At 38.9% G+C, this 15,532-nt stretch overlaps 2 protein-coding genes across 9 annotated transcripts in view; one reads left to right on the forward strand and one right to left on the reverse strand.

Moving 5' to 3' along the window:
- Positions 1-15,532, forward strand: part of ZFYVE16 (zinc finger FYVE-type containing 16) — a 3,161,611-nt gene that overhangs the window by 650,556 nt on the left and 2,495,523 nt on the right. The gene's annotated exons all lie outside the window — the stretch shown is intronic.
- The window catches only part of NUDT12 (nudix hydrolase 12), a 588,354-nt gene that overhangs the window by 380,031 nt on the left and 192,791 nt on the right, over positions 1-15,532 (reverse strand). The gene's annotated exons all lie outside the window — the stretch shown is intronic.

Consider the following 15,532-nt stretch of genomic DNA (forward strand, 5'->3'; position numbering starts at 1 on the left):
TGTACAAGGATATGATAGATCTAACTATGCATGTGTCCGAATGGTATCCTACCACTGTTTTGTTCTAAGACCACTTCTACTCAGACCTCTCCCCAATAGTACCTCTGAGTCATTCATGAGCAAGACTCCCTCTTCAGTTCACCCGTAGAATCTTCTCTCATATACTACTGTCAGATTAATATTTTTCACTCATCTCTTCCTCTGTAGTATCTCTCAGCCTTCCTCTTATCTTTCTGTACTGCTTATGCCCCTCTACCCTCAATCTCTCGCCATATTCATACATAATTAAATCAGTATGTTTTGCTTTACTACCTTTCCTTATCAGTACCTACTTCACATTGTTAACAGACCCTTCACTACATAAATTCATCATCGTTCATATCAATATTCACAACAACCTATACTCTTAAACACCTACACATCTCAAAATCACCTATAAACATACAAATGAAACATAATCTATTATTCTACATTTCACCTTCTAGTTTTCCCAAATAAACCCTCCATATTTCCTATCTTAATTACAGCCTCATTTCCAATCCTTCAAACACTTTTATTTCTTACATTTGGGAAACATGTTTCTCCAACAAATCCTCATACTAGTATCTCTTCTCCTACTTAAACACTTAAAATTCTGCCAACATGCATGTATCTTCACAATTCCATCAAAACTTTGATATTGTGTCCTCCAAGCAAAATACTTCTGAATCACAACTCTCGATCATACCCTATCTATATCAGCAATTTTATATTCTACTGTTCAAGTATGATTATCCAAAGGAACAGCCCTTTACTCACAAGTTGAGTATTAAACATAAAATCAAGAAAAAATGCCTCCATAATTAAAAACTGTAGTTGTGACATCTATCCAAACCTAGGCCCAACTCAGCATATTCAGGCAACAGATAGCACTACACAATCTAGGGATCCAGGTTGCCACAGAAACCTGTCTCCACCAGGAATTAAAAAAAATAAAATAAAATAAAATAAATTGCCAGGGCATTATCAGATTAGACAGTGCCAACAAAAAAGCTGCAAGTGTCTATTTTCTGCCAGATAACTGACTTTCCCCCCAAATCCTGCCAACTTTCTCTAACTCAGAAATACTATAGCCATACTAAAACTAAACACTCATAAGACAATCACAATCATGGGCATGTTTGTATATATATATATGTAGATTCACTTTAGAAGACTGAAAGGCCATAACACTGAAAAAATATAGGAAAGCAACACGTACTATATTCCAGCACAACTACATACTGAAACAAATAAAAAACAAACCAAATTACACTTCTTCAAATATAAGCAGGAGGGCTAGCCCACCTGCACCCTCCATGTGGGGGGCTGCACCCCCACTGCTTAAATATATCAACGCTGAGATCGCAGTGAAGTAGTGTTTCTAACAGAAGGTTGAGGATAGTTTTTTTACAATTTAAACATGCAGTCATAAAGTATGGAATGGTATGTTTGCCATTTTGCTCTGTGTAGTGCGATTTGGGAGTTGATATATTTAAGTAGTGGGGGGTGGGGGGTGCAGGGGGGCTTGCTCCCCTGCTTATAGTTATAGAAGTGTAATACGGTTTGTTTTTTATTTGTTTCTGTATATAGTTGTGTTGGCATATATTAAATGTTGGTTTCCTATGTATTTTCAATGTTATGGGATTCAATATTTTGAATTTTCAGTGTTTTGAATTTCAGTGTTATGGGCTTTCAGTCTTCTAAAGTGAATATATATATATATATATATACATTCGTAGATAGCAATGCAAAAACACTGGAAGATATTCTCTGCTGAGTCTCCTAAAAAGTCCCTCATGAAAATGCAATATTGGGTGATGTTAATATGAATTGGCAATCCATATAAACTATGAATCCAAACAATAATATATGTCTGTACATGTTCACCCAATGTATAACCACACCAACTAGATATAATAAAGCCACAGCCAGACAATCAACCCCCAAATTGGATCCTAACATCCTCTCCAAATAAAATATCATCCCATGGTACTCTGCCAGACTGCCTAAGTGATCACTTACCAATCTTCACCATAGGGTACCAAAGCAACAGTCACAAAACACATCATTACAGCCTAGAAAAAAAAAACTTACTACTTTTCATGAAGTCACTTTTATTAATACACTACATCTCCTTAACTGGGAGTACTAAAGCTCTTCCCATATATAATGCTGTCTCTGAGTTCAATGAACTTTTCCTAGTTGTTCTAAACACACGTAACACCTTAATGCAACACTGCTTCCCCAATAGAATTTTAAGCTGTAGAGAAAAATCAGAATAAGTAACTTATCTAATACTGCAGGTGAGTCTCTATATTCATATTGTGTAGATAAGCCATGGAATGACACCCAGCCACCAGTGAAATCCATTGAGAATGAAAACTCACTTAAAACACAACTAAAACTTTACCTATCAAATCGGTGTATATACCCTTGTATAACTTCAGGGTAAACAAACTGTTATCTTTATCTTGCCATATCTTCAAACCAATTATTTTCATTCAGAATCATATGCTCCACAACCAGTCTTTACCAATACCTGAATAGTTTTATTAGCATCTCCCAGTCATATACATAGTTTTAGGATACTGCTCACACCCACCTCTGTACTTGTAATATCCATGTTATGACAGTCATATATGCAATTATCTACAAACCCATTTATACCCCACCTGTTAACTACAATATTAATATTTTCTGCACTAATTCCATCTCTCATCTCCATTTCTTTGAATTTCTAAGCAGCAATCATATAATCTATTATTCATCTGGCAAATCTATCAATACACACCTTCAAATGTTCAAAGTTCAATATCTACTAATACATAAATATCTTTCTTACTGTCATAGTTGCCTTTATTTCATAATAATGTAGTCTATTTAGCAAATGTATGAACTGAATAATTGTTAATGTGCACTACTTCATATCTGTTCATGCATATTACTGAATGTCTGTTTAAATGTTTGTGATATGTTGCTGCTTTCTTCCCCAGGCTTCTAATGAAAAGGGATTTTGACTAAACCCAGTCAGACAAACCAGATAAACAAATGCAAAATAAAATAAAATAAAATAAAAAATAGAATAATGCCCAGCATGATGATGAGATTCAAAGAAAATGTAAGTGGGTAAGTAGCATGTCATTCAAAGTGATCCAGCATTTGTCAGTATGTGAGGAGATAGCTGACAAACTTTATTCCTTTGCTTGGAATGAGCCCCTCTCTTACCAGGGCTTTCACTTTCCATTCAAAGTCTTTGCTCCCCCTAAATATCGTTTTTAGGTACAGCCCATCTACCCTACATTCCAACTTAGTAAATTTCAAGATAAACTGCATTACTGTGATTCTACTCAATGCCAGGAGTCTGAACTTAAAATGCTTGAACTTGAAGACTTCATGCAACTTGAATGTATCCAAATCTATGCAGTCATAGAAATTTGGCTTCATTGTAAAGGTAGCACTCTTTCTACTTCTGGTTTCAGTGCCAAAAGTGTCTTTAAGCCTACTGGAAATGGCAAGGCTATCACAGACTACATCATCTGTTAACAGGTTCCGCGTGGCCCACAAACTGAACACAATGAAATCCATGTTACACTTCACTTGTAGATCACACTGCACATCCCCTACTGACCATGACAGATGTCTTAATGCCTTCACCAAATTTCACATAAATCCAAACACTTTTGTACTGGGTGATTTCAGCTGTCTATCAATAAGCTGGCCAAACTACAATACAAAGGATAAGCATGATCAGCACTTCCTTCACTTTATAATTGCTAACTCCTTCAAACAAGCATTCAGCCTTCCTACTATGGGCCCTAATACCCTTAATCTTGTCCTTAATAACACCCATATAAATAAACAAGGAAAAAAATTACTAAAGCGTATAATAAATCTCACTGTACTCGCCTAAACAATTCAGTTAAATGAGCTAGCAAAGAAAGTACAGTTGTGTAAAATCTTACTGTAATGGTAGATGTCCTTCTCTTCACTGTTGCACTATTCATAACATTAGGGATCCCCTGCCTAGGGTAGCCCAATGTCCGGCCAGTATACCAAAGCCTTAGGTTGCTTTAAGGTATGCCATATGTCACACATATGCTCCTCTTATAGCATAGGGCATAACGGTGACGTCTAGACATACTATCCACAGAAATGAAAGCCCCAGTAGGAACACCAGTCCAAGAAAACCAAAAAGTAACCAGTACATCCAGAAGAGAAATGGACCAGGGGGAGGAGGGAGTGAATACTGTAACAGTGAAGAGAAGGACATCTACCATTATGGTACAATTTTACACAACTGTACAATGTCCTTCCATTTCAGTATCCCAGTATTCATAACATTAGGGAGAGTGCCAAAGCTCAGGAAGAAACTTGGGAGGAGGAAGGACTAGCAGAACTCTAGGAAGCCATGAAGGATGGCCCTAGCAAAACCAACTTTAGCTCTGGAAATTCCATCCAACGTGCAGTGCTTGGTAAAATATACACAGAAGTCGAGGTAGCTGCCTTAAGAATAGAGTTATTATCTAAACCCTTGAAAAAGCACTGGAAGAAGCCACAGCTCTGTTGGAATGAGCATTTACAGAATAAGGAAGGCTCTAACCGTGAAAAAAAAAAACAAAAAGAAATACCTTTTGAGATCCAAGAAGAAATAGTCTGCTTGGATACAGCTAATCCCAAAGACTTGGGATGAAAAGAAACAAAGAGCTGATCAGATTTCCTAATAGTCTTATCCAAATAAAATCTGAGTTGTCTATGCACATCTGACATGTGCAGCACCTTCTCTCTAGCAGACTGCGGAGAGGGACAAAAGTGGGCAAATGAATAGACTGATTAAGGGACTACTCATTTACCACCTTGGACATAAAAGAAGGATTAGAACACAAGGATACCCTATCCTTATGAAACACCAAAAAAGGAGGACAGGCCATAAGGGCTTGAAGCTCAGTCACCCGTCTGGCAGAAGTAAGGGCTAACAAAAGAACAGTCTTCCAAGAGCAATGCTGCAAGGAAACTGTAGTTGCAGGCTCAGAAGGAGCCAGAGGCAATTTCTCCAAAACAAAATTAAGATCCCAGGGAGGAGGAAAATGCTTTCTTGGAGGCCTAATATGAAGGAGACCTTTAAGGAATTGTTTAGCTTCAAATCTAGAAGTCTGACATCATAGCCCTTTGTGAAACTTGGCTAAAACCCCACATCCCAGACAAAGACATCTTCCCCCCTGGCTACAACATTCTAAGGCTAGATCAAATAAAAAAAAAAAGGATGAGGTGTTCCTATCATGTACATTGACCAACTCACTCTAACCCTTCTAGTTATCTCCACTCCTTCAAACTCACCTGCAGAACTTCTTGTAGCTAACTGTAAAAATAAATACCCACACCTCACTTAACATAACCGCAATCTACATTCCACGTGGCAGCAACATCCCAGTACTGGAAAGTATCCTTTCCTCTCTCTGCTCTGACCTCCCCAATGAGACAATACTCATGGGAGATGTCAACATTAACTGGTTAACTCTCTCCACTGAATCCCCCTCCACTTCCATTAATTTACATAGTTTCACCCAACTAATAACCACACCTACCTATACCTCTAAATCTACTACTCATTCAAATCTTCTTGACTGGATTCTAGTATCTCATCCCCAGAAATATCACTTCCCAAAACCCTACCCAACACCCTTAGTGACCACGGCCCTATCAAAGTCCTCCATTTTACCCCACACATCTGCAAACCTCATAAGATCAAAAAACATGTCGTAAATTAAAAAAACTTTGACCCTAATGAACTAAACAGGCAGCTCTCAGCTATCAATTGGTCCTTCCTCAGCCAGTTAACCCTTGATGAAGCTGTTTTGGAATTTAATAACACATTCCTTAACATACTCAAATCCCTAGCTCCCGTACGCAATGTCAGAATAAAATCAGCTGTATCCCCTTGGCTAACACACTCTACCCACTCCCTAATGGCTCAGATGGACAAAACCTGGAAGCTCTGGACTAAAACCAAACTCCCTCTCCACCTACAACAGTATAGACATCTCCACAACTTTACAAAGAAAGCCATTACCAATGACAAGAGAAATTATTACTCAAATCCTCCCAAAACAAACCAACATAATCCTAAGAAATTCTGGCATACTATTAACCACATCCTTCATCCATGGAAACCCCTCCTCTCCACAACCTAGCCCCCAATATGCTCCTCCAAACCACTGCAAACTTCAACTCCTACTTTATAGACTCTATTAGCAAGCTAGCCAACCATCCAAACTCCAATACTACCTCACTCACCAACCCTCCTATACCCTCTAACACCTCCCCAGCCTTCTGCCTAAAAACTGTATCCACCAGTTACATAAAATCCCTGCTTCTTAAACTTAAACATTGCACTCCCTCAACAGATGGTCTCCTTCCACTCTTTCCCCAAAAAGCTACCAACTCCATAGCCCTACCCATCTCTATTATCAACTGATCTATTACTGAATCCAAAGTCACTGCTATTTGGAAAAAGTTCTACACCCTACCCATCCATAAAGGAGGCAGCTCTACTGAACTATCCATCTTTAGGCCCATTGCAATTCTATCACCCCTCTCTAAGATCTTGGAAAAATGTGTACACAAACAACTTTGACAATACCTCATACAAGAGAACCTAATCACCCCCACCCAGCATGGCTTTCATCCTGGTCATAGCACCTCTACTACTCTCATCTCCTTCATCATCACCATTGCACAAGCCAGAGACCAGAATAAATTAATCTCTTGCCTCTTTCTTGACCTCTCAAAAGCATTTGATACAGTCTCTCACCCCCTCCTCCTAGATAAACTCTCTGAACTAAACATATCAACCCCAACTATCTCCTGGTTCTCTAGTTATCTCAGCAATAGTTTCCAATCTGTGAAATGGCTCTGTGCTATCTCCTCTGAACTCCCTGTAAAGATGGGAGTACACCAAGATTCAATTCTGGGACCACTACTATTTAATATTTTTACCAATCAGTTATCTACCTGCACTCCACAGTCATCACAGGTACAATATGCTGAGGACTCTACAGTCATCACCATAGCTGATACCCTCCTCGAGCTTCATACTACAACTTAGAACTCCTTCTTGTCTACTGAAAACTGGCTCAACCAAAACTATCTTATATTAAACCCAAAGATGACTAAACTCTTATTCTTTGTCCCCTAAACAATGAACCATCTTAAACATTGTTTCTCTATCACTTCCCAAAATAACACACCCATCGCAGTGGAAAACCATACCAAACTACTCTAGGTCATTACTGATGACCAGCTGAAATTTGACCTGCATGTACTTACATTAAGAAAACCACAAAAAACTTGGACTCCTTTATAGAAATAAAAACTTTATTTCCATTAAAGCCAAGGCAACCCTATCACATGCCTACCTACTACCAACCCTTCTCTACAGTCTCAAACTCTCACCAACTTACAAATCTCACTACTTTCTAAACTAGAGTCCACTTACAACAAGGTAGCCAAATTTGTTGCTGAACTACCATACTCCTCTCATTACTGCTTAGCATTCACAAAAGTGAACTGGTTAGAATTCCCCCATAACCTTCTCTTCTCTCAGCTTCAGGTAATTCATTCTATTCTATACCAACCCACTTTCTCCCCCAGCATCCGATCTATTATCTCCTCCTACACCCCAGCAAGGACACTTTGGAGCTCTGAACAACATCGCCTTTCCATATACAAACCAAATATCAATATTGGTAAAAACCTTTACAGCTACTCCCCTGCTGAGAACTGGAATAAACTTCCACTAGACATTCAAAATATTAGATCCAAACACCAATTCAGAAATGCCATAAAAAATCACTTGTGCAATAAAAGACTATGTCAGTGTTCTCATCCACCAGACTGACCCGAATCGTCTCTGCCAATCCAGCCTCTCTCCTTTCACCCATACCTAGATCACCCAACTTCCCTTCTAATCTACTATATTTCTCTTCACTACTCCTACATTCCTATCTCTCTACCTTGTACCTATTTCTTTTAACTAGGTGCTAACAGAATCTTTTGTGCCAAACTACTTCTCTCCCACTGCTACTATTCAGCTGAACTGATGACTAAGGATGTAAATTTTTATTTCTTTACCTTAATCTGCATGGTACCTACTGTACTCTGGCTTGACTTGAATGTAAATTATTTATTTGTCTACCTTTACTCTACACTGTACCTACTGTATTGTGCTGATTTGTTAAGTCAAATGCTACTCATGTTAAACCCAGCATGGTAGTCCATCACTGTCAAGGACTTTTGTATAATTAACTATGTACTGTGTTAATTTAGTTACATGTTCTAAGTAACTATGTAATTATGGAGCTTTTCTCCCCGGGTCTCCACTGAAAAAGGGCTCTGCCCCAGCTGGACCAACCCGGTCAACAAATGTCAAATAAATAAATAAAAGTAATAAGGAGGAGATGAAAGCAGACAAGCAGGGATAGCTGATAAGTGGGCCTTAACAGAAGAATAAGCCAACCCAGCATTGAACAATTCACATAGACACATAGATAAGACAGAACCAAAGGAACATCCACAGAAAGTGGGTAAAGGTTATGAGAAAGACACCAAACAGAAAACCTCTTCCATTTGGATAAGTAGGATTTCCTAGTATTGGGTTTCCTGGCCTCCTGCAAGACCCTAAACACATCCTCAGAAAAAGGTGTCTATGTGGCTGGGTTATTGGGGTACTTTCTCTGAAATTTAGGAACAGGAGAAACAAACACGTTTGAGTTCCAGTAAAGCCTTTCCTTTATCCTGCAGGGACTTAACTCAGCAGCAGCTTCCCCAAACAAGTGTTTATTATCAAGTGGGGCATCCATTAACTTAGCCTTGATATCATCAGGCAAAGGTTGAAGCTGAACCTAAGAATACCTTCTCATCACTGACCCAAAAGCAGCAGCTCTGGAAGAAGCATCTGCTGCATCATGAGTACACTTGATGGAAAAATGAGATACTTGGGAGGAAGTCCCTAACAGGATAAGAGCATAAGTTTTACCTTCAGAGTCTGGAAAGTCAGATATTACCTGACAGGCCTGGGAAAGTAGAGTCAACACATACCTGGATATATGGGTTTGATAATTAACAAGCCTAAAAGTCAAGGTAGCCAAGATGTAAACCTTCTTACTTAGCCTTTTCATGCTTCTGCTATCTTTGTCAGAGGGCAGTAAATTGGGCGAAGGAAGCAATTGAGAGGGCTTGTCAGAGGCCACAGACACCACTGAGGGGTCAGCAGCAAGACACGAGTACAAAAATTTACATTCCTCAGGTAACCTATAAAACCTATCAGGTTTCATAGAAGCAGGGGGGCTGAGAATCTGGAGCTTTAGTGGCACTGGAAAACATATTCAACAAAGCAGCCAAAACAGGAGGAACAGCAGAAGGTTTAGAAGATTTTGTCTGCAGCAACCCAAAGTACCTCTTATGAATCTCAGAGACCTAAGCACAATCCCGTTTAAAGAACTCCACCATCCTGGAGATTGTGTCCCCAAATGAAATATTTTCAAAGGGAGTATCAGGACTGGTAGCCTCCTCTTCCTCTGACTCATAGTCCAAAGGAGAAGGAATCTAAGAGTAAGCAATGGATTCCTCATCAGAATCCAACTCCTCCTCAGAGGAATCCTGTCCTCTGGGTCTTTTAAGAGGAGTAGAGGACCAAGGGGGAGCAGGAAAAGAAACACCCTGAGAAGGTTTCAATGCCATCAAAGCACTAAACAAACCCTGAGTGAAGGTCTGCCACTCACTCTGTGGATCCTTAGGGGCAGGAGAAATATGTTTAGTTTTTTTGTTTTTTTGTTTTTTCTTCAATGGGGCGCCTGCCTTATAAAACTTGGAAGGTTCTGACACAGAATGGTATTCAGTAATGGTAGTAGGAACTTCTTCTCTGACTAAAATCTGAGGAACACCCCTAGCCCCTCAAAAATGATCAACCATGGTTCCCCCTGAACATCTGAAACAGACGTCTGCAAAGCTTCCTCAGATGTGCTTAAAGCTGGATCCCTGCCGTCCTCCAACCTGGTCGTAGCAGAGGAATCTGACAACAAAGCCAGGCAAACTTTTGAAAATTCACTCATCTTGGGAGACATATCCAGTGGAGGCTGAACAATGGAAGATTCTGGCCTAGGCTTCCTGGCCTTCTTCTTAACTCACTGCTGTCCCTCAGGGCAGGAAGTTCTCTCCATCGTATCTATTTGCGAGAGGTTTAACAGGCTGATTCTCAAGATACAGCTCCAAAGAAGAAAGTCTACTACTGAAAGTTTTAGGTACAAATGCCTGGCAGATAGAACAGGATGTATGGTCGTGCAAGGCGCCAAGGCAAAACAGACACTGTTTATGGCAGTCTTTATGTGGACTCTTGTCCCCCACAATGGCATTTACCCTTCTTGGATGACATGAAACCCCACAAGCAACAAAAAGAAAAGTAAAAAAGGAACCCCAACAGGGTACTTATCTGCAATGGCTCAGTGAAACAACAATGGAATATGGGAGTTCAGACCAACGATCCAGAGATGGCGTTCGGACTGGTGGCAAAGTAGTTCTAAGGATGGTACGTCTGGACGTCAGCTTTATGACCTAAACTACGTGAGGAGCAAATGTGTAATGCAGGGCATACCTTAAAGCAACCTAAGGCTTTGGTGTACTAGCTGGACATTGGGCTACCCTATACTGCAACAGTGAAATTGAAGGACATCTAAAGGATGCCATCATGAATATTAAGGTTGAATATGAATTTGAAATAACCTCTAAAACTAAGAGTAGCTACAAATCCTTCTTTAATAACATATTGAAATTAGACCCACTAATGCTCTTAGCTTGACCACAAATGATACTACCCACTCTGACCTATAGGAAACAGTTGATATCCTAGCGGACAAATTCAGTGCCAGTTTTTACTCTTAACTACAGCGAATGAATGTTTCATGACTTTATGTTTCCCAGCCACCCTATATAATTACAGAGGAACAAGTTCTTTCAGTCCTCTCAAAATGTAAGTGCCCCATGTCCATAGTACTGGACAATATACTTTAATGTCAGATTATTAGTGACCAATACCGCGTATATGAACCCCTTAATAATCTTTTCAATCTTTGCCTTTCCATGCTGAAACCTTTAAAATAGCCATTATAATATACTTCCTCAGACAACTACAGAACCATTAGCCTCAATAGCCTCATATATAAGGTTTTGGAACATATAATTTCTTATCTCATCAGTTTAAACAATGAAAACCTTCTACAGCTCTGGATCCACACCAGTCTGGCATCATCAAAGTCAGGCTCTTCCTCCTTAATCTCATTAACATCTTTAAAAAAGGCTATGGCAGCACTGAGTAATGGTAATGCAGTTCATACACATTTTCCTGACCTGACCAAAGCCTCTGATACCAGTTTTCAGGGGCATTTCCTCTATATCCAAAAAGGTCATATATCTCCTGTATGCATCTTTCATCAGACTGGTTACTGAATGTAATGCTCTTGAAGGACAACTAAAAACTAGGAAGATTAAAAAATTCCAACGGGACCAAATGGATTATCAGCTTGCTAACCCTTTCAGTATTAGCAAACAAGTCAGATTTCAACAAGCACAAACAAGAACTCCCAAAAGAAAATGACCAAGGTCGATATTGAAAAAACGTCCTATGGACACAGGGTCATCTACTGATGATATGTCTTCATACACAGATACAGACACCAGACTCATCCACCCCCAAGAGGGCATACAGTTCAGCCCCTTTAGGCCCAAATGCAAAAGAGCAGGTAGAAAACATGCAAGAAATTAACAACATAGATTGTCTTTTGAAACTAATAACACAGAAATAACCCAAAATGTCAATGATTTGAATATATATGATCAGATTTTGTCCTCCACACAAATGGAACTACTGAATAAAGGTTTAAATTTTATTCCTGGCTTTTTGGTTGCTGAAGATCTTTTAGCACAAGATGTAATGTCATTTTTGTAGACTTATAAATCTTAAATTGCATTTTGAAGATTCTACTGACCTTGGTGTAGATAATGAATTAATTTATCATAAATCTAGGTATATGCCTCCTATGAATCCCACGGTACACCAATTTCAAAGTAGTGTTCTCAAAGATCTACACTATCACAAGGGTGAATTTAATTACAAATGAAACAATCTCTCAAAGATCGAAAGAGATGCACTATTTGAACTACAAAACAACAAAGACATTGTGATTCTTTCTGCTGATAAAGGTGGGGCCTTAGTAGTAATGAATTGGCTTCAATACGATACAAAAGCAAAAAGACAACTTCAGGACAGGTGGTATTATCTCGGGATGCCGCTGGACCCCACCTTTAACTTTAAAAAACAGATAGATGAATTTCTATTATTAGCCAAAGATGAAGGTATTATCAGTGACAAAGTCAGGCAACAGCTTACCATCAAGGACCCTATGAGCCAGTATATATATTTTTTGCCCAAAATACACAAAGATCCTGTTAAACCACCTGGGAGACCAGTTGTGTCTGAGAGAGGCTCTATTACTGAGCCATTGTCAGTATTTCTTACCAAACACCTTAAACCTTTATTGAAAATGGGTCAGGTCAGGCATACAAAATACTACTGAATTTCTGAAAATCATCTCAGACACCCAACTCGAACCTGAATGGTTAATGTGTACTCTAGACGTTAGTGCCCTTTATACTAACAATCCTCATGCTGCTGGCCTAGAGGCCCTTGAATACTGGTTAAATAAATCACAATTGTATCAGCCAGGATTCAATACTTTTCTATTAGGCCTGACAGAGCATGTTCTAACTAACAATGTCTTTTTCTATCAGGACACCTGCTATTGGCAAATTAAGGGTATGGCTATGGGGGCATCCTTTGCCCCCATTTATGCTGACCTTTTTATGGCCTTTTTTGAGGAACAGCTTATTTACGATGCAGGCCATAATTTATACCTGACAGAGATGGACATATGGAGGCATTATTTGGATGATTGCTGGATGGTATGGAGGGCGGATGTGGAATATTTGTCTGAATTCATTGAATACTTAAATGAAAACAAATGGGGTTTACACTTCATGGTTAGCTTTGACTTAAACTTAATTACTTTTCTCGATGTTACTATCTCTAGGAAATCAGATCACACTTTATGTACTGAAGTTTTCAGGAAGTATCCCCAATACAACACCCTCCTCCATGCATCCAGCTTTCATCCACCTCATATAACAAGAAACATCCCCAAATCCCAGTACATTAGAATGAGATGCATTTGTTCTAGGGATTCAACTTTCCAGGAATACAGACAGGATCTGACTCGCAGATTCAAGGACAGGGGTTATCAGATGGGACATGTTCTACAGGCCAGCAGTTGGGCCAATACACTAAAAAGAGAAGAACTTTTGGAATATAAACAACATGAACAACACAGGCTGTCACCTATCAGGTTAGTCACTACTTATGGTAGAAATTCCGATTTGTTAATTAATAGTGTACAAAGACACTGGAATATTCTACAGAGTGATCATAACCTATCTAATGTTCTATCAGACAGATGTTATTTTTCATTCCGTAAAGGCAGAAATCTAGCTTCACACTTAAACCATTATAAACCTTCCCATTCCAAAACATCCTTTCAAGAAGTACAAACCACACTCACGGATGAGGTACTCATGGGATGTTATCCATGTGGTCATTGCACTCATTGCAGTAAAGTTTTTAAGTCCAGGCAATTTACAAGTTAGAACTGCGGCACAGTTTATGACATTAACTTTTTTGCCAATTGTAGCAGTGAATGGCTGATTTATTTAGCTACATGCAGCTGTGGTGCTTTCTATATAGGCCAAACGTCAAGGCCACTTAGATTAAGAATTTCTGAACACACTAGTGACTTGAGAAACAAAAAAACAAGTAATGCTCTATTCAAACATTCCACCAAACATTTATCTGCCAAGTTCAGTTTCATGGTCATTGACATTATAAAAGGTAATAAATCTAACAAAGCAGGATGGCATTCCATTCTGGATACTAAAGAAAAGAAGTGGATTGTTAAACTGGGAAGTTTATTCCCACCTGGATTAAATGAACAATTCTGAATATCCAATCACATGTTTGACTTAATTAAAGCACATCTATAAAAGGATTATTTTCAATGATTTTCAGTTACACTGAGGAAGGCTGTGGTGTATACCAGCCGAAACCGGTTTGTTTTTTCACTGAATAAATATCAATTTAGTCTCACAGTTTGCTGGCTCAACTTTTGGCTTTTGGATTTCTATTACTGGAGCCGTGCAATTGCCTTTCGTGCAGGGGGAATTCTTTTTATGTAACACTGGCATTTCCTCTATATCCAAAAAGGTCATATATCTCCTGTATGCATCTTTCATCAGACTGGTTACTGAATGCAATGCTCCCTTCAGCATGTACTTACTTAAATGTATCACTCAGCTATAGACCTCAGAGACCCCCCCCCCCAAAAAAAAAACAAGATTACTGGCCTCAATACCCATAGCTATCCTGACAGAGTGCCAGCCTTTTCCTTGCATTCTGTCTCTTACAGACTCCATTGTGGTGTCCTGTTCTCCTATGCATTTGAAAAAACAAACAGTTCCTCAAATAACTGCACAAAGGACTTAAATCTCCATCAACCAATAAGTCACATTGGCCTGACAGATTCATTTCCCAATGCATTACCCATCTCTGGAATAAACTCCCGCTATAGGTAAAATACAGTAGAATCATTATCAGTTTTAAAGTAAATCTTGACAACTGGACAGGTAGCCACAAATTCTCATCAGGTCTATCTTGTGCTGCCCTCCTGGAAGCAGGAGAAAATCCCTGAATATGAGTTACTGGCTAGGCTCAAACCTTTTCTGGATGATTTGCTTGGTACTCACAGATGATCGAGAATACAACTCACTGACATATATAATACGCAACACTGGTACAATGTTTTTGCAAGATGGCAAGCCCTCCTCATATTCTACTTACATAAAGATATTAACTCCATTGTGGCAAAGCTGTGAGGTAAGGAGAAACATCTTAAAGGGTGAATACACTAAATGCACTGACTGTGAACTTATAGCCCAAGTCCCAAAGCAGCAGACACAACAAAGGAAGCATGACATCACAGAATTAAGATCAGGATCTTGAGGAATGACTAAGGGCACTACAACCAGTTTTCATATCTGTAGTTATATAATGATTTCTCTTTGTCACTATAGCACTCTGATACCTTTTAGATTACTGTGAAATCTGTGCAAAATGTTTCTGAAAGTGAGTATGCTGTGTCATGTGGCTGTGTCACCTCTTCACTCTTTATTGTTAATATATTACATTCACACATTTTCCCTTCAGTTTTCAATATAATTAAAGAATACTTTGCAATCAGTTTCAACTTCTGAAATCAAAATGAGTTGACAGATCTGTAAAATTTGATATGGAAGATAAATAGTTTTCATACATTAATTTGAGATTTTAGACCAGGAGGTGCAAAACAAACAATAAAAA

The sequence above is a fragment of the Protopterus annectens genome, chromosome 2.part2, assembly GCF_019279795.1.
Source record: "Protopterus annectens isolate FY-2018-M chromosome 2.part2, PAN1.0, whole genome shotgun sequence".
In the NCBI taxonomy this organism is placed as follows: domain Eukaryota; kingdom Metazoa; phylum Chordata; order Ceratodontiformes; family Protopteridae; genus Protopterus; species Protopterus annectens.